At 46.2% G+C, this 26,312-nt stretch overlaps 1 protein-coding gene and 1 long non-coding RNA gene across 5 annotated transcripts in view; one reads left to right on the top strand and one right to left on the bottom strand.

Moving 5' to 3' along the window:
* LOC139749762 (uncharacterized) overlaps positions 1-16,063 on the bottom strand; it is a 301,380-nt gene extending 285,317 nt beyond the window's left edge. Inside the window, exon 1 of the long non-coding RNA XR_011713033.1 lies at positions 15,219-16,063. This is a non-coding gene — a long non-coding RNA (uncharacterized lncRNA). The remainder of the gene's footprint in view (positions 1-15,218) is intronic.
* LOC139749760 (alpha-1,3-mannosyl-glycoprotein 4-beta-N-acetylglucosaminyltransferase C-like) overlaps positions 1-26,312 on the top strand; it is a 138,426-nt gene that overhangs the window by 52,717 nt on the left and 59,397 nt on the right. The window lies entirely within an intron of this gene.

Raw genomic sequence — 26,312 nt, 5'->3', positions numbered from 1 at the left:
CTGAAACTCACATTACCATCTAGACTGCAGCCAGAACCTAGGAGGGGAACAAGAAAAAAAATAACAGAAAGAAAACTCTTTTTTTCCCCCCTGACCGTAAGCACTGACTGATTGACTGACTGACTGACTAACTGACTGACTGACTAACTGACTGACCGACTGACTGACTGACCAAATCCAAATTTCGTACGTCAGAGAATGGCCAGACCCATCCTGACGTGAGGTGAAACCCTGCCGGTTTATACCTGCCCGAAATAACCCTTGGCCATCACTCGATCAAAACACGATGGCTGGAGGAGGAGGTGGAGGATGACCACCCGGGGCGATGGCGCGGCGGGGAGGGCTCGACCATGACCCAAGACAACTTCCATCTCTGACGTCCAAGTTGAACTGCCCCTCGCGTCGCCTCCCGCTGACCTAGTGCCTCCTGCTGACCTAGTACCTCCTGCTGACCTAGCACCTCCTGCTGAACTAGCATCTCCTGCTGACCTAGCACCTCCTGCTGACCTAGTGCCTCCTGCTGACCAAGTGCCTCCTGCTGAACTAGCACCTCCTGCTGACCTAGTGCCTCCTGCTGACCTTGTGCCTCCTGCTGACCTAGCGCCTCCTGCTGACCTTGTGCCTCCTGCTGACCTAGCACCTCCTGCTGACCTAGTGCCTCCTGCTGACCTAGTGCCTCCTGCTGACCTAGTGCCTCCTGCTGACCTAGTGCCTCCTGCTGACCTAGTGCCTCCTGCTGACCTAGTGCCTCCTGCTGACCTAGTGCCTCCTGCTGACCTAGTGCCTCCTGCTGACCTAGTGCCTCCTGCTGACCTAGTGCCTCCTGCTGACCTAGTGCCTCCTGCTGACCTTGTGCCTCCTGCTGACCTAGTGCCTCCTGCTGACCTAGTGCCTCCTGCTGACCTAGTGCCTCCTGCTGACCTAGTGCCTCCTGCTGACCTAGTGCCTCCTGCTGACCTAGTGCCTCCTGCTGACCTAGTACCTCCTGCTGACCTAGTGCCTCCTGCTGACCTAGTGCCTCCTGCTGACCTAGTGCCTCCTGCTGACCTAGTGCCTCCTGCTGACCTAGTGCCTCCTGCTGACCTAGTGCCTCCTGCTGACCTAGCACCTCCTGCTGACCTAGTGCCTCCTGCTGACCTAGTGCCTCCTGCTGACCTAGTGCCTCCTGCTGACCTAGTGCCTCCTGCTGACCTAGTGCCTCCTGCTGACCTAGTGCCTCCTGCTGACCTAGTGCCTCCTGCTGACCTAGTGCCTCCTGCTGACCTAGTGCCTCCTGCTGACCTAGTGCCTCCTGCTGACCTAGTGCCTCCTGCTGACCTAGTGCCTCCTGCTGACCTTGTGCCTCCTGCTGACCTAGTGCCTCCTGCTGACCTAGTGCCTCCTGCTGACCTAGTGCCTCCTGCTGACCTAGTGCCTCCTGCTGACCTAGTGCCTCCTGCTGACCTAGTGCCTCCTGCTGACCTAGTGCCTCCTGCTGACCTAGTGCCTCCTGCTGACCTAGTGCCTCCTGCTGACCTAGTGCCTCCTGCTGACCTAGTGCCTCCTGCTGACCTAGTGCCTCCTGCTGACCTAGTGCCTCCTGCTGACCTAGTGCCTCCTGCTGACCTAGTGCCTCCTGCTGACCTAGTGCCTCCTGCTGACCTAGTGCCTCCTGCTGACCTAGTGCCTCCTGCTGACCTAGTGCCTCCTGCTGACCTAGTGCCTCCTGCTGACCTAGTGCCTCCTGCTGACCTAGTGCCTCCTGCTGACCTAGTACCTCCTGCTGACCTAGTGCCTCCTGCTGACCTAGTGCCTCCTGCTGACCTAGTGCCTCCTGCTGACCTAGTGCCTCCTGCTGACCTAGTGCCTCCTGCTGACCTAGTGCCTCCTGCTGACCTAGTGCCTCCTGCTGACCTAGTGCCTCCTGCTGACCTAGTGCCTCCTGCTGACCTAGCACCTCCTGCTGACCTAGTGCCTCCTGCTGACCTAGTGCCTCCTGCTGACCTAGTGCCTCCTGCTGACCTAGTGCCTCCTGCTGACCTAGTGCCTCCTGCTGACCTAGTGCCTCCTGCTGACCTAGTGCCTCCTGCTGACCTAGTGCCTCCTGCTGACCTAGTGCCTCCTGCTGACCTAGTGCCTCCTGCTGACCTAGTGCCTCCTGCTGACCTAGTGCCTCCTGCTGACCTAGTGCCTCCTGCTGACCTAGTGCCTCCTGCTGACCTAGTGCCTCCTGCTGACCTAGTGCCTCCTGCTGACCTAGTGCCTCCTGCTGACCTAGTGCCTCCTGCTGACCTAGTGCCTCCTGCTGACCTAGTGCCTCCTGCTGACCTAGTGCCTCCTGCTGACCTTGTGCCTCCTGCTGACCTAGTGCCTCCTGCTGACCTTGTGCCTCCTGCTGACCTAGTGCCTCCTGCTGACCTAGTACCTCCTGCTGACCTAGTGCCTCCTGCTGACCTAGTGCCTCCTGCTGACCTTGTGCCTCCTGCTGACCTAGTGCCTCCTGCTGACCTAGTGCCTCCTGCTGACCTAGTGCCTCCTGCTGACCTAGTACCTCCTGCTGACCTAGTGCCTCCTGCTGACCTTGTGCCTCCTGCTGACCTAGTGCCTCCTGCTGACCTAGTGCCTCCTGCTGACCTAGTGCCTCCTGCTGACCTAGTACCTCCTGCTGACCTAGTGCCTCCTGCTGACCTAGTGCCTCCTGCTGACCTAGTACCTCCTGCTGACCTAGTGCCTCCTGCTGACCTAGTGCCTCCTGCTGACCTAGTGCCTCCTGCTGACCTAGTGCCTCCTGCTGACCTTGTGCCTCCTGCTGACCTAGTGCCTCCTGCTGACCTAGTGCCTCCTGCTGACCTAGTGCCTCCTGCTGACCTAGTGCCTCCTGCTGACCTAGTGCCTCCTGCTGACCTAGTGCCTCCTGCTGACCTTGTGCCTCCTGCTGACCTAGTGCCTCCTGCTGACCTAGTGCCTCCTGCTGACCTAGTACCTCCTGCTGACCTAGTGCCTCCTGCTGACCTAGTGCCTCCTGCTGACCTAGTGCCTCCTGCTGACCTAGTGCCTCCTGCTGACCTTGTGCCTCCTGCTGACCTAGTGCCTCCTGCTGACCTAGTGCCTCCTGCTGACCTAGTGCCTCCTGCTGACCTAGTGCCTCCTGCTGACCTAGTGCCTCCTGCTGACCTAGTGCCTCCTGCTGACCTAGTGCCTCCTGCTGACCTAGTGCCTCCTGCTGACCTAGTGCCTCCTGCTGACCTTGTGCCTCCTGCTGACCTAGTGCCTCCTGCTGACCTAGTGCCTCCTGCTGACCTAGTGCCTCCTGCTGACCTAGTGCCTCCTGCTGACCTTGTGCCTCCTGCTGACCTAGTGCCTCCTGCTGACCTAGTGCCTCCTGCTGACCTAGTGCCTCCTGCTGACCTAGTGCCTCCTGCTGACCTAGTACCTCCTGCTGACCTAGTACCTCCTGCTGACCTAGTACCTCCTGCTGACCTAGTGCCTCCTGCTGACCTAGTGCCTCCTGCTGACCTAGTGCCTCCTGCTGACCTAGTGCCTCCTGCTGACCTAGTACCTCCTGCTGACCTAGTGCCTCCTGCTGACCTAGTGCCTCCTGCTGACCTAGTGCCTCCTGCTGACCTAGTGCCTCCTGCTGACCTAGTGCCTCCTGCTGACCTAGTGCCTCCTGCTGACCTAGTGCCTCCTGCTGACCTAGTGCCTCCTGCTGACCTAGTGCCTCCTGCTGACCTAGTGCCTCCTGCTGACCTAGTGCCTCCTGCTGACCTAGCACCTCCTGCTGACCTAGCACCTCCTGCTGACCTAGCACCTCCTGCTGACCTAGCACCTCCTGCTGACCTAGTGCCTCCTGCTGACCTAGTACCTCCTGCTGACCTAGTGCCTCCTGCTGACCTAGTGCCTCCTGCTGACCTAGTGCCTCCTGCTGACCTAGTGCCTCCTGCTGACCTAGTGCCTCCTGCTGACCTAGTGCCTCCTGCTGACCTAGTGCCTCCTGCTGACCTAGTACCTCCTGCTGACCTAGTGCCTCCTGCTGACCTAGTGCCTCCTGCTGACCTAGTGCCTCCTGCTGACCTAGTGCCTCCTGCTGACCTAGTGCCTCCTGCTGACCTAGTGCCTCCTGCTGACCTAGTGCCTCCTGCTGACCTAGTGCCTCCTGCTGACCTAGTGCCTCCTGTCTCTACAACAGTACAACCTATTAACCATGTGTGTGCTATCAACAGTCCCACTTTCATCTAGTCACATTCTATTCGTTCCCAACCCTTACGAAGGATTTCACAACATACACTCTTAACACGTTACTCCTCCATGTGAAGTCCCCTGGCTACCCTATTCCTACATCTTGTGAAGAACTGTTGAATTATACACACGTCACGAAACTGATCACACAAGCCAGGAAACTGGTTCACACAGAAGCCTCGGGGGGTTGTGATCAGGTCACTCATTACTCTTCTCTCTTACATAGGGGGCGGGGCGGGGGGCCATGTAATTCAGTTCTCTTAACTGTGTGTGTGTGTGTGTGTGTGTGTGTGTGTTTACATATACGCATGTGTAAGTGTTTAAATGCTAATATACGCATGTAAATACGTAATGATGCAGCAAGGAGGGGAGTTCTACGCTCGTGGGGGCCCCCACTTCTTTAAACATCCCCTGCCGTCAAGCAACCTTGTGTAATGTTCCTTTACATCATCCACTGTACACATGATGCTCTTCCCATATTCTCCAGCCTCGTCTTTACTCAACTGTTTCGGAGTCCGTTTTCCGACTGTTCCTGGCGCTACCTGGCTCACGTGGGAAACAGCGGACGAGTGTGATAAAAATGACATATACACCTTGATGGAAGTAGCTGACGTACATATGAAAGAGTGAATATACATGGAATATACTCCAGGTATAAGAATTAACGTGAGTAATACTTTCTCCCATCGACACACCTGTATATCTAGAACATTCTAATTACAGTAATGACAGTACAGTAGAGATTAATGATGAGGTAAGCGGGGTATTTACAACCTCTTAATACAGAGGCATACACACACCTTCAACCCCATGCGGTCATGCGAGATGTGAAGAACCACGTTAATATAAGGGGCTTATGATCCTCCCCTCTGTTGACAGATCTGACTCACTCACCAAGCTGACTCTAAACATTCCCAGTCGTGTCACCGTCTTCGCACACACACACACACACACACACACACGACTATACATACACGAGTACGAAAAGCACATATCTGAAAATTTTATACACGCACTCCTCTCTCTCTCTCTCTCTCTCTCTCTCTCTCTCTCTCTCTCTCTCTCTCTCTCTCTCTCTCTCTCTCCAACGCCTGACCTTACCGCAAAAAACTAAGTCTGTCGACCAACCCCTTCGCGCGCTCCCCCCCCCACACCTTCCTTACCTCCACAGGGTTTCAGTAATCCTTCTCAACACACTCGAAGTCTCAATCGACCACTCACCTTCACGGCTGTGTTAACAACATGGGGAAAAAGAAAAAGAGAAACATTCCTCTGTTATCATTACAGTCCTTCTTACTCCTCTTACATGTAGTCAGAGAGGAAGAACCACTACCCACTTTACGTCATGAGGAACACAACATCCACTGTTTCCTTCCCTGAAATTCTCGCTACATCTGCATCTCCACCCACCTTATTTGTGTGGGCGCGCTGCTACACATCTTGTCTTCCCCACAATGCCTTCTATCTCTCTCCCATATAGAGTTAGCTCTCTCCTGACCCCCTAGTCCAACAATGCACATCTCTCTATTATCACCATTTTCATGCCTAATGGTCTTCCCTTCATCAATACCTGAAAGGGTGTTCAGTAATCAAAGGCTGTCAAAAAATATGGAATTTTCACATCATTCCTCCCTTCCGCTCTGATGCCCTCATAACCTGCCATGTCTTCCGGGATACAGACATCATCCTACGTACAGTACATCCTCAACTCCTCACACAGACATCATCCTACGTACAGTACATCCTCAACTCCTCACACAGACATCATCCTACGTACAGTACACCCTCAACTCCTCACACAGACACCATCCCTTCATCTCCCTCCCTCACACCACAGTAGATACTTCATTTTCCCTGAGACTCATTCATCCTTCACCCGAGAGCCACAACTGCTTTCTTTTTTATTCATATTTTCAACATTTCAAAGGCTCTCGTGCCAGACAAGTCGTCATCAAGGATGGTCCTTGAACGAAAAAGAGAGGAGCAAACGAAATAAAGAAAAAAAAGACCATAATATGAATCTGTGGAAGATAATTATATATATATATATATATATATATATATATATATATATATATATATATATATATATATATATATATATATTATCCCTGGGGATAGGGGAGAAAGAATACTTTCCACGTATTCCCTGCGTGTCGTAGAAGGCGACTAAAAGGGGAGGGAGCGGGGGGCTGGAAATCCTCCCCTCTCGTTTTTTTTTTTTTTTCCATAAGAAGGAACAGAGAAGAGGGCCAGGTGAGGATATTCCCTCAAAGGCCCAGCCCTCTGTTCTTAACGCTACCTCGCTAACGTGGGAAATGGCGAATAGTTTGAAAAAAAAAAAAAAAAAAAAATATATATATATATATATATATATATATATATATATATATATATATATATATATATATCACCTGTTTGTTCGTTTATATATTTACACGCCCATGCATATACATCTACCAGCCTGTCAGATCCAATATTGCGACAATTACAGCTGAACGGCAGGCGACCAGAGCAACCCCGGCCCAGCTGCACCCGGCATGAACAACAGCTTACTGTGCTCCGGGGAGACGCCCAGCACACAGCGACACCAGCAGCAACACCACCTGTCATATAGGTACACACACAGCTGATTCCCCTGGAGGGGCGCTGGCGTTAGCGTCCTATACAGAGGGAGGAAGATGTCCCCACCATCAGCACCTCCATCTGGATAGCCAGGGTGGGTGGGTGTCTCCCTCTGGATAGCCAGGGTGGGAGGGAGAGCATGTCTCCCTCTGGACTGCCAGGGAGGTTAGGGAGTATGTCTTCGTCTACATAGCCATGTAGGGAGAATGTCTCCTGAATAGCCATGTAGGGAGAATGTCTCCTGAATAGCCAGAGAGGGAGGGAAAATGTCTCCGTCAGTACAGCCAGGGTGGGAGGGAGCAAACCTTCGCCTCGATAGCCAGGGAGGAAGGGAGCATACCTCCGTTCCGGATAACAAATGTGGAAGGGATCATATCTCCTTCTAGACAGCCTGGGTGGAAGGGGAGCATGTCTGGTGGCGCCACATCGTCGTCTGTGTCCACCCTTCCCTCACAAGGCGCTCCCTGGCAGCTGCCTCCCGCCTCCCCTACCAACCATCTCCACCATCCCCCCACCATCCTCCATCACCACACCACAAGCAAGAGGTCAAACACTTTACCACAAGACACCGAGTGAACTACGAGATACGAGGCTTCACCTAGGTCGTCCCTCGTACACTTCCCCTCCCCCACCCCGCTACTACAGTGACCAAGCATCCTTCACCTACACAAACATACAAAGCTAATGGCACCAACGCAGCCTCCTTCCGCCCCTCTCACACAGTGGCACCGACAGGCCTCTCACGGAAGCGCCGAAACTCTTAACACTGTGGCACCAACAAAGCTTCTACCCCCCTCCTCCAGCAGTGATACTAACACCTTTCCCACAGTACCACCAACCGCAGCCTCCTCAAGGTGGCACCAACAGCCTCCCATAGTGGCACTGACAGCCTCTCACCTCCCACAGTGGCACTGACAGCCTCCCACCTCCCACAGTGGCATTGACAGCCTTCCTGCAGTGATGCCAAAAGCCCTCACCTTCTTCAGTGGCACTGAAAGCCTTCCAACTGTCTTCCTTCTCCTACGGAGATTATGACAGCCTTCTTCCTCTTATAATGGCACTGGCAGCCTTCCCACAGTCGTGCCATCAGCCTTCCCACAAAGCCACCAACAGCCTAAACGCAGGAGAACCAGAGGACCTCCAGAAATCCCCCCTTTCTCCTACCCACACACACACACACACACACACACACACGATCCAGGATAGCGAGGAGGAGGAGTGGGGAGGAGAGGGGAGGGTGTGTGCTGGCACCGGCTGGCACAGGGCCAAGGAGAGAGAGAGAGAGAGAGAGAGAGAGAGAGAGAGAGAGAGAGAGAGTGGAACAGCATCTGGGGGTCCCAAGAGATACCTCAGCGGCTAGTGTGGGTGTGGGTGGATGATGGCCTGCTGCAGGAGCCGCTAATACAGCCCTCCCTCTCCACTCTCCCTCTACCTCCCACCTCTCCACTCACCCCTACCCATCACCTCTCTCTTCCCAGCTTAATCTCTACTCTCAGGACCACAAGCCCTCCCTCCCTCCGCTTCTCTCTACATATATACCTACATATTTCTTTTATGAGCACTGCGATCCTTTATGATTCGTCGCCATTCTCCGAGATGGAATCTAGAATATCTCGTACGAACAAGAGGCAAACTAACGTTTGCATGCACGAGATACCGCAGCCACTATTTCTAGAGCGGGGCAAGAGGACTTTCTCCCTTCTTTATGGTGTTAAAGCTGATCCGTCGGTTCCTCACCTTCCACCGCCTTATACTTTGGCTTTGACGAGAAAGAAACACACACACACACACACACACACACACACACACACACACACACACACACACACGAGCCAAGGGTGTAGCCCGAAGGTGCGTGTCGGAATGCTGGAGTCTGGAATGAATATGACGTCGCAAAGCACAAGTGAACCTGAAGGTGAGCCTCGGGTTCTAGTCGAGGTCAGAAGCGAAATGTGACCCCAAGAAAACGGGACCAGAGGAGATGCTACCCATTGATGAGCACAATGGCGGAGGAGCACATCCCCCCTTGATGGTGGATCACCATACTGACCACCATTACTGACTTCCCCTTACTATGATGCGACCTTATGCTATATATACTTCTTTCTCCCCCTCCTCCTCCCCCTCGGGTGTTTTCATTACTTACACTACCACTTCCTCCAGATTCGAATCCCGATGATGGCTGGTGTCGTGAATATTCTCAAGTTCCTCCACTCTTTCCCTCCTGCTTTTGCACGATTCCAAATATTCTTTTTTCTTTATGTTAGCTCAGACGCCACGCGCAAATGAGGCCCTAATCAAGGCCATCCAATTAACGCTAATATATATATATATATATATATATATATATATATATACACACACACACACACACACACACATATATCCTAGCCTTAGCCAAGTACTCATATTATCGACCAATCCCTAAGGGTGGATGAATAGCTGGGTAGACTGTGGACCGCCTGCCGCAACCAGGATTCGAACGCTGACCGCTACACCACGGGGATACATCTCCTCCTCACCCATTCCCACACGTTGCTACAGGTCACCACAATCCCTGACCAAGTGCTCGGTTGATCTATCGCTCCCTCCCTCATTATTCAGCCGCAGTCACCCGTCCATCCCTGACTCATTACTCACCCTCCCCGAGACTCATGTCACGTCCGCATTATCGGGTGTCCTCATCCTTGTCACCGGACTGCCGAGTGATCATCCCTCACACCATAATGCAAATTCCTCCTCATCCTCCTCATAACGTGAGATCTATAGTTTACGTCTCGCATTACTATACTGTTGACTCCTCTTCCCTCACGATGCGCAAGTGAGTCCTCCTTCCTCATACTGCACGACTGTTCTCACCCCTCACAATGGAATCCTATATGTCCTCCTACTTTACATTATATTCCATCGTCCGCATTCCCGTATACACTGCGCTTCTATGTCACCCCCCATCCCTCATTTTGCTCCCATGTCCCCCCTCCCTCAACCAACCCCCATGCCTCACTTAGCGCCCCCTATGTACCCACCCCGTCCCAACACTTGCCTTACAGTGCAGGGCTTAACGCTAAGCCTTCACCAACTCAGTGCCACCATTTCCAAGCTCACCATCTAACACTCTTATGCTTTCAAGTTCTACAGAACAGCAACCTACCCCAGATTACCCCGTAAAAGTCAGGAGCCCCCTCCCTGAACATGATACACTCTCCCTTATCATTTACCAACTTGACCAACGAAAAACGGGAGGTGTCCTGGTACGTTATGCACGTCCTCGCCCACTGTGTTAACACACACACACACACACACACACACACACACACACACACACACACCACGTGACTGAAGAGAACAATTCCCAGTTTGTTTCCCCCGGCAACTTACCACTGGCGAGACCCACTCATGCCCCCCCCCCCCCTACTCTCCTCTGCTGGGCCAACTGGACGACCACTATCGTACGTCATCTAAATACAGCAATGCTCTCGACGTCCGTTACTCCTGTTGTATACAGTGAGTGAACTACGCCCCATAAACTACCCAGGCTTTCTCTCCACACACACACATACACACACACCACACACAGACACACACACAGACACACACACACACACACACACACACACACAACAACCTCATCCATTAGAGGAGATGCGTGGCGTGCACGTCCAGGAGGGGAGGGGGAGCGCCAGCACTTCTTTGCTGCATAATTCTATCTCGCCTGGTCCGGCCACGAGATATTCCCTGGCCTCGCTTTATTATTTCCTAGATGCATTTAGATCTATACATAATGCATTTACGATTACAATTTTCATAAAAGGAGGAGTAATGTTTGCAAATGGATTCTTCTGCTCTGTGTGTGTGTGTGTGTGTGTGTGTGTGTGTGTGTGTGTGTGTGTGTGTGTGTGGTGTGTGTGTGTGTGTGTGTGTGTGTGTGTATGTGTGTGTATGGGTGTGTGTGGGTGTGTGTAGGTGTGTGTAGGTGTGTGTGTGTGTGTGTGTGTGTGTGTGTGTGTGTGTGTGTTCCTAGCTATTTGCACAGTTCGAGCAGGGAGTTCTATGCTCGTAGGGCTCCATCTCTTGAACGACGTCCACCACCACAGAAGGCTTTGAACGTTTGTACATTATAAGCACTTCCATCAGGATCAGCTTATCCCACTCATCCACATTACTTGAGCGCGACACAAGACCTCCCTGACCACTACTGATCGTAGCTAAGAAGCCTCTTGCATAGGTATCGTTATAACCTCGGGCTGCTCTACCTTGGTAACTTACAAGGAACTCTTCACTTCTGTCATCATCAAACTGGTTCAGAAACTGAAGTATGGTCGAACCTCCACCTCCTCATCTCTCTTCCATGGTAGGTGTAATGTATGACCTCTGACCTCTCACTGTAACTCGAACTCTCTTACTTCAGTGACCATCTGTGGTGTCCTCCTCTGGACTTTCTCTACTGATTCTTTGTTTCAAGAATCTGTCCCCTGTTACCAGCATAATCTTGCAGCTCATTTCTTGCAACTTTGTATTCATCTCCAGACCTCTTTTTGCACTGTGTCCCATCCTTGTTCCTTTGCATCAGACGTGCGTGTCAGGAAAACATTGGAGTTCGCCTGAATCCCTTTGTGCGTTGACGCAATCCTCGTCGTTCCTTAGTTCTCTCACGACCTTCCCATCATCCACGAACGTGTACAGGTGTGTGTGTTTCTCTCTCCAGCTGGCAAGTCATTCACACGGATCACAAAGGACAACGGTGCCAGCACCCAGTCCCTTCGGCACGCCGTTAGCAACCCTAACCCACGTGGATACGGCTCCTCTGACATGGATCCTTTCTTCTCCTCCAGTAAGGTAATATTTGATCCACCTAAGAGACTCTCTATGATGCCTGCTCGCAAGAAAACCCAGCTTCGATACCATCCTCCTATTACGGTAGCATCAAATGCCTTCCGACAGTCCACGGACACACTGACCACTAACCAGTCTTACAAAACGGAGCCATGTCAAGACGCTCTTACAGAAGTCTGCTTTCGTATGGAGAGCCTCACTTCCCCTTCAACTGTACCATTCGTCAATTAGATGGTTCCTCTTTTACGAGAAATCCTCGGTTTACTTTCTGATTATCTTTCACGGTGTTTTACTAACTTCATATGTCGTGTGTATGTGCAATTACCTATTTGTACTACACGGTTAGGGAATTTTACACCCGTCTGTGTGGTTGAGGCTAAAAGGAAACAACCCACAGAAGGCAAGTCACAAGTGTGGGAGCGAGAGGTTGGAAATCCTTCCTCTTGTATTATCACTTCCTAAAAGTAAGAAAAGATGAGCGAAGTGAGGGTTTTGCCAATAAGTCTCATTTGTCTGACGTTATTAGGCTAAAGAAGTCATCAAAAAATAATAGATCACACGCATTACTTTGACCTTATTATTATCATTATATATATATATATATATATATATATATATATATATATATATATATATTTATATATATATATATATTCCTGAAAGTACCTAAAATCATCCAGTGATTTTGTGAAGCAAAATACCAACCAAAAAGTGAGCAGAGTGAGCGAGTGTAACAACACCCTGTAGCAATAAATATAATCATTAACTAATGTAAACAGCCTCTGCAGTGTGACTAACCTACAACCCTCAACCACAACATAGCCAACACGACAACAATGGCCGCAGCCGACGAAAAATAAAAGCATCCAACAAAAATAATCAAAACTACGAACAACAAAATCAACAACAACAACAGCTAACAAAAACCTGACCTAATTGTGGATAGCGCCAACAATAAACTCGGCCGATGCCATGTGAGGAAGACAACAGTGGAAAAAAAAAAAAGAAACTTAACCCATGCTGGTATCAGAACGGCGGCGAGAACATAGCTAATAATGATGATAACTGTCACCAGCCAAGAAAAAAATAAAGACCTGAGGTACTAAAGGCAACACGGAACACCAACAATAATTAGTATAAAAGTCTAGTTTAACGGCGCGTGGCCCACTAATTGCTGTTCCCCATTTTTCGTTTTCACCGTAACTAACGTATATCATAACATTTCCTGTAAAAGTTTTATGTTTTCGCTGTTCGTAATATTTCGCTGTATAACGTTGACACATTGTTGTGGCCTGGGTGTTACAAAGCCATATGACAAATGGTGTAACACAATGAACGAACATAAAAACACATCTTAACGCAATTCTACATTTTTCACTTCACAGTTGTATACATAATCCACGTCCCAAATGTCTAACTTCAAGGGAAATTCTCCGAACATCCTACTGCTGAAATAAAAAAGAGATATTGGCCCATGGCAACTGCATAATGAATACGGAAAACCCAGTTTCCTGATTGGCTGATTGACACGTATATTTTTCTAGCATATAAAAATGTATCCCGAGATATAGGTCCGTACAGTTATATAGCTCCCATAATAATGACCTGCTGGACCTGTTTTTGTATGGATTTTCCAAGGCCTTTTAACGCCATTCTGCGAATGAGTATTAAATAATGACTACACTTCAAAATTGCGAGGGTCTCTCTCTCTCTCTCTCTCTCTCTCTCTCTCTCTCTCTCTCTCTCTACAGGTTCGACCGGCCTGGGTATCGGGAGGGTTCGTCACGGCCGTCAAGTTTCACTCCTTTGACCCAGGTTAACTCTCTTCACACTGATTCACCCACACACGTGAGCAGCTAGCCTGTTAATCTACAACCATTAATCTCACCATCTCACGCATAACATTTGCCGTATCCTTCTCTCATAACTCTAGATTTCCTTGCGATGAGCACTACGCGCTAGCTCTACCTGTGGTAAAAATTTCCGCTTGTAAGCGATAACGCTGAAAAACCACCTTCGATAAGGCTTATTATCGTCAGTGAACAGGAACGTGCACGGCGTTGTCAAGGTCCTTTTCTTCCCAACACGATAACGAACATTTTTTTCTGCTGTTGAGAATTACTTGGAAGAATGTCATGTAATATTTCACATAAGGGTAAGTTCTCTGCATGTACACAGAGCCTGTAACACTTCCTTTTGAACTGCAAACCTTGTTTTCAGGTAACGTTTCCCTTTGTTTGGAGTAAGTCCACAAAAGCTGACCCCGATCTTCCAGAGGGAAATGTTTGCTTCGGAAGCTCAACGGGGTAGAAATCATATCGTTATCAATCATACGGAAATAACTACTTTTTGTGGGCATACTCTTTCTCCGCAGTTCATTTACTAAGTAACATGTGTCTGAGACCAAAAATCGTTTCCTCTACTAATCAGGTCAGGATATAATGTAAACGACCATAAAGATGGAGTTAAGTCACCTTCAGGTACCGCAAAAGAAATGTTTGCTCTTATACTTGGTATTCAGTAGGGTTATATTTAAGGCAATGGACATTAAACCGTGAGTTTTATGCGGCATTAGATGGTACAAAAAATCGTATAGCAGGATCGATAATCTCCTCCCAAACTTCACAAAACCTAACCTAACCTAAATTTAAAGCTCATGGAAGAAAATCCTTATCGCGTTTTACTGAACACTCAGAACTTTAATTCAACGTATGCCTTTTCGATAAACATTTTATTTCAGTATTGTGTTGATACCGCTTGATAACAACCCACTTGTTTACTATTAATGAGGCAATATCAATGTCGTAGGTAAACCGTGCGATAAGGGTCATCAAGACAAGGAATCTCTGGTTCTGTTTGGTAATGTCTTTCATTTTTCTCTCTCCCCCTTTCTCCCACTATTCCCCTAATCTTCAAAATCCTTCGTATTTTTCACAAGGGTATAATACTTATCAATTATCATAATGCTTCGACTCTATATTATAACCATTCGTACAGGTTGGGTAGGGTTTGGTTGAAACTGTTCTACCTATGGTTTTTGATGTCTGCAAACGGTAATTCAACCCAACACTTTCTCCTACCAGTTCTGGCACCACTTACTACAGCTTCCATTTCAATGGCAAAAAAAAAATACAGGTTAGTTTAGGCGCTCCCCTGTAACTAGAACTTTAAAAACAACTCGAGTCAACGGAAGAGTCCCTTGAAGTTAGATCAGTAAACCAATTACAAGAACATAAAAAGTCTTGATTAAGAAGCCTCTGGTTACTTACAAAGTAGCACGATCCTTACCTTGGATCACGAGAGTTTTTAAGAACAACAAACGTTTACTTACCTTAACAGAAGTAAACAAAACTATATATATATATATATATATATATATATATATATATATATATATATATATATATATATATATATTCTACGTACTATTAAGCTAATAGTTCCTTACCTTGTGGAGCTTAAGCGCAATTTTTGCTTACACAAAAATATTTCCTATAGCAAAATAGTTTTAATAAAATGTAAAAAGCAATGAGCGTTCTTACCTTACGAAGCCGTGTTGTAGGAAGCCTAGTCCAGGACTTTCATCGTTCCGTCAAGTTACTGTGGTTTTCCGAATGGCCGGTACCACCATCCACGCAATACACTCACAACGGATTTGATGGTACGATTTTCCAGTGGTTATCTGTCCGGACATTGATCATACACTACAGTACAGTACGTAAAAAAAAAGTGTTTTCACTCATTTTTTGAGGATTTTCAATATATTGCCAAGAGTTGCTTTGGTGGCCGATGTTGCGTTAATGTTATGTACAGCGTGATTTACTTCGTAATACACTTGAGCACTACTCACATATATATCGTCTTAAACGGATGATTCTGTACCAGACATCTTTAACGTTTAACGAGTCGTGGTTGATGAGGACAACTTTGGTTTAACGAGGCGTGGTTGGTGACGTCAGGTACCGCACCGCCCGCACGACTTTCCAGTTTACGGACACCAGTCTGTCATGGCCGACCACATGTGATCGTTCCATTTCCGAATGTTCTACAACAAATCGGCTAAAGTTTCGAAGTATCTATTATTCATACTAGTCTTGAGACTAAGCCACGTATTTGAATTAGTAAAAGGACTGGAAACTTGTTGAGCACACGGCCTAAACACAAGAGTTCCATGCTAACGTAAGCTGTCACCAGTCAACGGTCTATTCTGGCCCGGAATGATCCAACACATTTGTAAAACATTAAACGCAATGAACCAAAATAAAACTCCATCTACTTTGCAAATGGTGCATAATCTCCATTTCACAGAGATTTTGAATGGCATTACATGAAATACATCACTGTAAAGCGATCGCTAACACAACAACAAAGAGAAACTCGCCATGACAACGAATAGTCTGTCAGCGGAAGTGGAAAGAGACCAATTGAGTAACTTTAATCTCAAACTTTTATACCTTTACCTGAAATGAAAACATATACTTAAAAGACTCTTACATTAATCGGAAATTAAATAAAATACTATATAGCATAGTTCATACAAAAGATTCAGATTTTACGATGGGTAAGGAAAGTGTCAATAACCTGTCAGCTGACGCTTGAGGTTTGAGCTGCGGGGGACGCCATGCGGTATACTACGACATATACGTTTATTCTACGTATGAGATATATCTCTCCATATGTGTTGAAGTTTGACTGTCACTGATAATAAACTTATATGAATACATGCATCATTTTACTTTGTTACCTATGAAAGAAAATATCGCCTTAGATTATAATAAGTAAGAACATTTGGCAAGGATTATATTCCTACTTGATCATTAGGAATATATTCTCAGGTTTCTGTGGGTCCTCAATGGCGACATCTGACATCAAATCTAGCTGGGAAGAGCAATAATATTGGGATGGTGCCACCAGAGCTGCTACAAACATATCGTCTGCATAGTTTACATTTATTTTCCATCTTGTGACGTTAAAATCCTCGTTGGTGCAAGCTTGATTTATTCTTTTGTTTGATATTTCTATTTGCATAAACGTCAGTTGGTTGTTTATTTACTCTTGCCCTCTAAACATTACAAAATGAAACTAGTATTAAGCTGAGTACATGAAATAATTATCTAGTTTGCAAACTGTACAAATGACTTGTAACTTAGTCATGATTTATAATGGCAAATATAATGAAACAATACGGATTATTTCTATAATAAAGATGACGTATAATTTGATCATTTTGATACTTCGTCCACTGCACCAAGGATTCCACTCTCATTATTCAGAGTTCAAATAAAACCAGATGGTTGACTTAATATAATGGTTTCATCTTTTGCTCATCTCCGAAATGGGAAAGGGCTGTACAACTGCAACATGCATATACAGATGTGTTCATGTGTGTGTGTGTGTGTGTTATATTTGGCACATAAAGTCAAATGAATAATAATGAAGAAAATGTAAGGTAATAAAGTTACGTTTGCTCAAGTATATTTATGCAAAGGAGATTTGTATTAACGCAAAGAAAATGGTCTCTATAGGTTTTAATGGACTTAAAGGTAAGATTTAAATTATTATCACCAATGATCTCAGAAAATTATAGTTTGTCCTAAACGTTTTCTTTAAGACACTAGGTCAGTAACAGGTGTGGTGCGAGTTTAGGGCCACTCTGATGGTCAACGGGCGGTAGTTAAGCTTCCTCACTATATATTCCAGGGTCATTACACTACGCCTGTTGTGACTAGGCTGCAAATGGCAAGTCACCTTCAGAGGCTGTATCGTCCAAGGAAAATTTCTTTGAAGGCCTCATCCCAGAGGGAGCGTTCTCTCCTTTCTGCTACTCAGGGTCGAGAGCGTTGGTTCGAATCCTGGTCACGGTAGTCGATTCACAGTCAACCCAGCTGTTCATCCATTACTAAGGATTGGTCGATGAAATGGGTGTCTGGTTCAGGCTAGGGTTAGCTAACAAAAGATAATAGCATTTGTTTCGCTTTGAGACGTCACTGCAAACATATCTAGCCTAAATACGTAATCTATTTATCAAATTTTCTAAAATAAATGATCTTAAACATCAAATCTTGTCTGATAATCACTCACTTTCTTGTCGCCACTTTATTTGTCAGTTTATCGACTTCAGACAAATTACTTTCTAAAAGTTGGGAAAAGGATTCTTAATTATCTTAGAAAAGTTGAAGTCTAGTGGAAGAACCTTACAGTAAAAAGTAACATTCTTCCTCCCCAACTTTCGCCAAACTATAGGAAGGACCAGCGATAACTACAGCAACCCTTCTGCTGTTGTGTCATTCGATTAGAATGAAAGTAATATATGCCACATATCACACTGATAAATATATATACATATAACATGTGCATACATGGGTATGTGGGTGGGTTGGGCCATTCCTCGTCTGTTTCCTTGCGCTACCTCGCTAACGTGGGAGACGGCGGTTAAGTATAAAAATGAAAATAAAAAATTCAAGGCTTCGAGGTAAGAATATATGTGACTAATACGGTTCAACGAACCGATGTAACTCACTCGCCGTCATCAAAGCCAAGAGTGTAGCCTCCCAGACCATGAACCAGATGGAGAGTCGTATGTTACCTTATCTCTCTCCTCTGTTAAGTCTTCCGCTGGTGATGCTCAACAAACACTCTTACAGGTTTACTTACTCTACGACCCAGATCGCTGCTACTAACACGTTCACGTGTATCTGGCGTTGCACTGAGGAGGGAATCGCCTACGCCCCGGGAGTTCGGGATGGTCCCAGGCCGATCAACGAAGCTTGTTGGAAGCCAACAACCCCTACCCAACCCCCACCCGAGTAGTTATGTAGTTTTGTGGTTCGTTTCTAGATCTTCGGTACAAACAAACAAACAAACCAAAATCGCTCGCATTCCCTCATTCGTTTGTGTGTTTGTTTTTTACATCGCGTCCACAACTCTGCTATTCAAAATGAAAATGTGTTTACCGTAGTCGTCATTACCGTGCGCTTACGTGTGACCTCTTACTCTTGGTCATGTCTGTAGCTTCAAGGAACTGTTCATAGCGTCATGGCTTCCTGAGGATGTACATGCAGTCAGCGCGTCCCTCCTCACAGCCTTCCTTCTTCCAAAGTAGACAGTATGGAGGCTTTTCCCTTCCTGCTCCTCCTCTTCTCGTCATATCTCACTCCACTCTGGTCTGGCGCTACCAGTCACTCTCCTTCCATTCCCCCCCACACACCATTTCCAGCAGTTCAACCTCCCTTTTCCAGGCCTGGACAACCAGGATACTGCCTCCTTTGATGCATCTTAGAATGAATATGTGACGTGCCCGCTGAATGAGTGAGGCGTATCGCTAATGAGTGGACGTACTGCAAGTCAAAACCTGCTGGAAATAGCCTGTGTACCCAGCAGGGTAAGCCACCAATTACCCAAAATAGAAATCGTAATTCCGAGGTCATGTTTCCTCTCTCACTGGCTCTGCATACGGTATGAGTAGCCTAGTGTGGCACGTTATCCGGGTCGTACACGACCATTATTGAATTCACGAAGTCTGTTGTTATTATTATTATTATTATTATTATGATTATCATTATTATTATTATTATTATTATTATTATTATTATTATTATTATTATTATATTATTATTATTATTAGCTTATACAGCCGGCTGTGAACCGAAACACATGGTCGATAAATGGGTTTCTGGCTCAGGTTGGTGGCTGTGTTGCGGGGAGACAACACAGTTACACACACACACACACACACATACACACACACACACACACACACACACACACACACCAGCCTAAGCCAGGTACCCCATTCATCGACCAACCCTGACGGGAGGATGAACTATTGGGTTGGATGTCGGCTGTCTGCAGTGCCTAAGGATTCGAACCCATGCCAGCCCGACCCCTGGAGGGCCCGTGCTGACCCGGTCAGTAACCATGACAACCGTGTGTGTGTGTGTGTGTGTGTGTGTGTGTGATTATTTTCAAGTGAATTAGCAATGAGCTTATTTCATCAATATCTCTTATTTCATTAATGAAACTTCCTAAAGAAAGTTCCCCGAATTTTAATGCAATCAACAGATCTTTGATGACCTATTCATAATCATAGACCGACAGCAACTTCCTTCATTTCCAAATACCTGATCATGAGAACCGAGTGGGAAATACAAATACTGTTTTCGTTGGCCATCGCTGACGCCAACAATTAATACAACTACCATTACAACCACTGCTATTCTAACACTACTATTAGTACCTGTGATCATAATAATGCTAATAATAATAATAATAATAATAATAATAATAATGAAAATAATAATAATAATAAAATGTACAGGTATGTATATGTGCGTGTGTGGACGTTTATGTACATACATACAGGTGTATGTGGGTGGGTTGGGCCATTCTTTCGTCTATTTCCTTGCTGACGCGGGAGACAGCGACGAAATATAAAAAAAAAATCATTACAACTAGCACTTAGAATATATATATATATATATATATATATATATATATATATATATATAGTGTACAATAACTATTGTCGGCTGCGTGGGATGAAAATCGGAGCAAATTTCTCGATACTGGATTGCCTCAAATGGTAAGAACAACCTTGGTAAATAATTCCCGCACGCACGACGATATCCTACCGGATTCGCTGTAATATTCTACGTTATATGAATACTTCACGTGTTCGTTAGGAAGGCAGTAGAGTACGGTAATCTAATCCAATACCCGGATCTTGTAATCTCGTCTCCCAAAATCACTTAGTAGTGATCACAGACAAAGTTTAAGTTTATAGTAATGTTTTCCAATATCTGTTCATGTTTATGTATGAAAAACAAAATGCGTGTGGCTTTCAGGGTCAACCTATAACTTATTTCAAGTAGATATCGCGTAAAAAAAAAAAATTCACCTTCGCGATATCGGAAACATATATCAGATGTTTGGGGTTAATTTTTCTTTCAACTCAAAATAAGTCGAATCTGACAGTCTCGTGGAAAAAATTTCTTCCAGTAAACAGACATCAGTCTGACCTAACCGAGGAGATTCCATCCACTTGGGAGCGGCCATTATAGAGAAATATAATGATTTCCGGAAAGTTTATATTGGGTAACCGGCAACCCACTTCTACCTAACCACCACCAGCACCCGGGGGGGAGGGAGGGAGGGAGGGAGCCCCCCCTCCCCCTCCAGGCAAATATCGTTAAATGTTACCATCAAAATTTCTTATTTGAATTTTCCACCCAGACATTTCGCATTGGCCTGCTGCACCAATACTGCTGTGCCTCGCCCTCCACCTGCATCATGGCTCGAATATCAAGAAAAGACAACCAATGGGAAATAAAACTTACATACGAAAGACTTAAAAGAAATTGAGAAAGACGTGAAAGACGTTAAAGCAGGGGAGAGATATATACAGACACACACACACACACACACACACGAGAGAGATATACAGAGGACACACACACACACACACACACGGGAGAGATATACAGAGGACACACACACACACACACACACACGGGAGATATATACAGAGGACACACACACACACACACACGGGAGATATATACAGAGGACACACACACACACACACAATGTCGCTAGCAACGTCTAGTAAACAAGAAATTACAGATGTTGCCACTGAGGATAAATTTGTGAACTCTGTCCAAACACAGGAGTTTCCTCACACAAGCTGTGGATGTATGAGCCTACATAAATGACGGCGAGCTTTTACGTGGGCTGAACCTGACGGAGTTATGGAGGGAACCTGTGTCGTGGTGGCCTGCTGCTCTGGTTGTTGTTGTATGAAATACATCTAAATTGGTTGTGGATTAAGGAGTCATGAAGGCTTGGGAAAGTTATCTATCTTTACTTTGTTGTTCTAGTGGAATGAGCGTACGTTACTAGTGATGGTTGATGCAGTCATAACAAGCAGTAATGGTTGTACCAGTCATTGTAGTAGTGTCATTAAGGGCTTGTGCTGGTGGCTCAGGCAATACTGGCAGGCGGGAAATGGTGACGGACTTCTGCTTTGGGAAGTCGATCATCAACGTGATCTATCAGGATTTTTCTTTATTTTTTTCTGCAGGATATACGTTCCAGTAGATCTATAACACACGCACACACACACACACACACACACGCACACACATGCACACACACTCACCAGTCGGCTGGAGTCTGGTCAGTGTGGCGTGACACGGTCTTCCAACCGTGTTTATATATTCCGCGCCCGACGCCATGTAATCAACCCACTTCTCTGGAAATGAAATTCAGGGGAAAAAAAAAAATAGTTTATCACACGTGAGTGCCATCCTTTACCCCTCCATGTGATTCCATATCTGCGACATTCGCTTAATGGGTCAGGCTGGCGTGTTCGAAGGTTAATGGGGAGTTGTGGGGATGGTGAGGGTAATCAAGGGACAGATAGAAACCCCCATGTGGCACCATCTTTTTGGGGTAGAGTTACTGCCTTATTTTCTCATGCACTTTACTATCTTCGCTACATTCCGTATGCGTCTGGGTACACCGAGGAATCCTCATGGTGAGGTGGAATGTCTCGCACCATGGAGAGTGTGCAGGGGAGGGACAGATAGCAAGAGACTTCATGCTCTCTGACGGGGTTAGCTGCTGCAGTGCAAGTCTGTGTAGATGGAGGAAGGGTAGTAATGCTTAGAAGGCTCCATCACACCCACCACTATAGATGGAGACAGGATAGTGAAGCAGAAGGCTCCTCCCCACCCACCACTATAGATGGAGACAGGATAGTGAAGCAGAAGGCTCTTCCCCACCTACCTCTGTACATGGAGACAGGATAGTGAAGCAGAAGGCTCCTCCCCACCCACACTGCTCCCTCCGGTACATCAAGGTGGCAGGAAAATACCAATGAGGAAAGACTGACCACTCACTATATACACTGACGTGATACGTTGGCAGACGACGAAGGAAGACACATGGTAACATTACACCAACGACCGGATGCTCTGAGATAAAATGAAATAATAATTTCAGAGCAAAAGATGTTAAATTGGTTTTTTTTTGTATCATACATTCATATTTTGCACAAGTTCGCTCACTGATGACTAACACCATTAAAGTCATTGTTCAGCTGTGTTTCAAATGAGAGTATTCTCCGTGACAACAGCGAATGGTAGAGTATTCCAAATAACTCTTACTAATGATAGAACATTTGACTCCATGTTTGCACTACACCTCCATCTCTTCTTCTAACTTCATCCCGCTGTTTCCGGTCACTGTATCTGTTTATAGTGGAGGATCCTTAACTAGGTCTGTTGGTGTTCGGTCGAGTTCTGTTGGTGCGATGGCGTCTGAAGCAACAGACCCCGAAGGACATGAGAGTCTGAGCCATGGATCATTGTTTACCAGTGAGGGACGGAGTCCACATCCAGCCATTCATGTGATGCACGATATATATATATATATATATATATATATATATATATATATATATATATATATATATATATATATATTACGTTTAAGACATTCAGGTGAAATCTCTTGTTATGGTTAACAAACTGTACAAAATCAGTGAGGCAGGATGTTATTCTAGGGGAGAGAGAGAGAGAGAGAGAGAGAGAGAGAGAGAGAGAGAGAGAGAGAGAGAGAGAGAGAGAGAGGGAGGGGAGGGAGGAAGACATGTTGGGTGCGGAAGATGTCCATCTGGTGTGGCAAATTGCGTATTTCAAACCACTGGACGTCTCCATGAACCCGTGCATTGTTCACTGGTGTGTAGTAAATTGGTGAGCTGGTTATAATGAGCTTTTTGAATGTCGAAGTGAGTAACGTCATCCGGTGTGTGCTGGGGCGTGGCCTGCCCTGGATGTCGGGTACGAACACTGGATTCAAAACTTTCCTTAAATTCTCCCTCCTTGGATTGTCCCTCCTTACGCCTTAAGTCTGCAGAACTCAAGTCTCACGAGGGAATAAAACTCTTGAAATTCTAAGCTTACTGTAGTTAGGAAGTTCTATAAATCATGTGTTAGTTATATAAGACTTGTGTTAGTTATGTAAGACTTGGCTTCGACACTTCTCTAAGACTTGCAATAGACGGTGCTATAAAACTTGGTGTTACAGTTTTATAAGACTTGAGTTGATTCCGTAAGACAGTTTTGTAAGACTTGTGTTGCTTGTACAAGAGTTTTATAAGACTTGTGTTGCTTCTATAAGACAGTTATATAAGACTTGTGTTGCTTCTATAAGACAGTTATATAAGACTTGTGTTGCTTCTATAAGACAGTTATATAAAACTTGTGACTTTAAAACTCATCCCACATCAGCTGGTATGTTGACTTTTCGTACCATGCCTTAAATCACGTCATAACATTGACATGACGTTACTTCAATGCCACTTTCTTTTTTTCCAAGCCCAGATTTCTGACAACTTGCATGCCGACACAAGATGAAGAACCAAACCATCTTCGCTTCACCAGGCGTTCAGTGTAGTGACGTCACTTACCGAGGGAGTTGGAGGTGAATATTTCCCTCCTTCCGTTGATGTGAGACGTTGTCATGTGTGTTCACAAGGTCCGGTGGCAGCCAGGGTGGGTCGACCTCCTCCAACTCGAATCAGAACGTATCTTGATCCACACACGTCAGGCTGTCCACCCGTCCCCAAACATCCCCTCCATAACTCATCACTCAGGGCGATCAGCCTTTCGAGTCAGGTCACATTACTGGCCACGAGCTCCCCTGCCTGACTGAGTCAGGTCACAGCATTGGCCAGGGGAGCTCCCCTGACAGACTGAGTCAGGTCACACTACAGGAACCAACGTTGCCACAGACCACGCAGCTTCCTCCGTTGTCTTCAAGAATCATGGTGTCGGCTAAGCTCTGAGAAGACGACGAAAGAAACAGATGGATGAATATACCAGAGAGAGAGAGAGAGAGAGAGAGAGAGAGAGAGAGAGAGAGAGAGAGAGAGAGAGAGAGAGAGAGAGAGAGTCCCCTGGGCACCATGGAGCGGGTTCCTCTGGCTCCACCATCACAATTTAGGTAATGTTCAGCCCCCACAGTTTAGCAGGCAGCTTGGGAACACTAACTTCCAACTTCCCCGCGATACAAGAACAGAAATAAACATCTAAGACTCGCCTGGTGCACCCAGAAACTCTGTGGACTGGCCGTAAAGTATGTGTTTCTGTATGTATGTCTGTCATGCCCAACACACACACACACACACACAGGCAGGCAGCTGTGGTGTGGTGCGTGTATGTGTGAAGGTGTGTGTGTATGTGTGAAGGTGTATGTGTGTGTACATACATAGGAGTAAAGAACACGGTATATATACACAAGGTTAAGAGACGGGGCAACGCTAGTGTAAAACCCTCCCCCGCAACACACAAGTAGTAATAATCACATACACACGTCACTGACGAGTTTGATTTTGTAACGTTTACGAAAAGATCATCAGGAAGGAAGTGGCTGCACTGTGAAGTGTGTGGAGGGGAGATGGCAACGTCTGCTGGGGGGAGAGGTGAGCACGTTCGATGGTCTGTCAGACCCGACGGTAGAGACGAGAGAGATCAAGTAAGGTGTGAGGCCGGACTCCAGGTGAAGGTTGTAAGGCTAGTCTCGCTAAGGTGTCCTGATGTGGTCCGAAGTGGAGAGGATGAGCGAAGAGAGACTGACAAAGAGGATTTACGTGTCCGAAGTGGAAGGAAGAAGAAGAAGAAGAAGAAGAAGAAGAAGAAGAAGAAGAAGAGTAGGAGGAGGAGGAGAAGGAGGAGGAGATGAAAGGATGGGGTGGAAGAGGCTTCGAGGTTTCGTGGTGTATACTTTCAGGAGGGTGAAAGGCTGACATGAGATAGAACGAATTGGATCGATGCGATATGCAGGGGGAGACGCGATGTCGGTGGGATGAGCCTGGGCATATAAAGCGGTCGGTGGAAGACAGGAAAAAGGTCTTTGGGGGTTGGTTGTGGATGACAGGCAATACTTCCACTGTAGTAAAAACATGAAAAATGTAGAGTGGATGTAAGAACATGGGACGTTGCTTGTCTGTTCCTGGAGCTTCCTCTCTAAAGTGGGAAACGGCGAACAAGTACAAAAAAGAAGAGGGAGTAAAGAAAGACACACAGACACACAAAGAGATAAGAGAAAATCTCCCATTTTACCATTACCACAAATCTGACTTAATCTTCCTGTTTACGGAATTAGGGGTTCGACTCTGACTATTCATATATATACATATATATATATATATATATATATATATATATATATATATATATATATATATATATATATATATATATATATGTATATATATATATATATATATATATATATATATATATATATATATATATATATATATATATATATATATATATATACCTTATCACAGCGTCACATATATGCCGTCAGGATAGTGAGGTATATATTTCCCCTCGTGACCTTCTACGTTCTAATAAGATCAGACCTCCAGCTGAGAGCAGAAATATGTAAATGATGAAACGGAAATGAGATTTGATCATCAGCGCCAACGGTGGACTTAATATTCCAGGCCCTCGTTACACCCAGCAGAAGGACCTGCATCATACCTATGTCATACAGTATGATGACTGATACATAAAGCACACGTGATATATAGGTAGATAGATAGATAGATGAACAGACAGAGAGAT

This window comes from Panulirus ornatus, chromosome 8 (assembly GCF_036320965.1).
Source record: "Panulirus ornatus isolate Po-2019 chromosome 8, ASM3632096v1, whole genome shotgun sequence".
Lineage (NCBI taxonomy): Eukaryota > Metazoa > Arthropoda > Malacostraca > Decapoda > Palinuridae > Panulirus > Panulirus ornatus.
This window is presented reverse-complemented; position numbering and strand designations above follow the sequence as displayed.